Here is a 375-nt window from a genome sequence, read left to right on the forward strand (position 1 = left end):
TTTTTTTTTTTTGCGGTACGCGGGCCTCCCACAGCTGTGGCCTCTCCCGTTGCGGAGCACAGGCTCCGGACGCGCAGGCTCAGCGGCCATGGTTCACGGGCCCAGCCGCTCCGCGGCGTGTGGGATCCTCCCGGACCGGGGCACGAACCCGTGTCCCCTGCATCGGCAGGCGGACTCTCAACCACTGCGCCACCAGGGAAGCCCGGGCTGACTTTTTTTTTAAGGATATGTTTGCAATAAATTGAAGAACTGTAATGCCCTTTTATGGAAGGATTTACAAATAATAGAATTATTAAGGTTATTAAACAAATTTAATACCAATTTTTAGGGTTTTTTTCCTGCAATTCTTTGCTTACTATGTAATAACTGTAGTAA

This window comes from Neophocaena asiaeorientalis, unplaced genomic scaffold, assembly GCF_003031525.2.
Source record: "Neophocaena asiaeorientalis asiaeorientalis breed wild unplaced genomic scaffold, Neophocaena_asiaeorientalis_V1.1 scaffold426, whole genome shotgun sequence".
Lineage (NCBI taxonomy): Eukaryota > Metazoa > Chordata > Mammalia > Artiodactyla > Phocoenidae > Neophocaena > Neophocaena asiaeorientalis.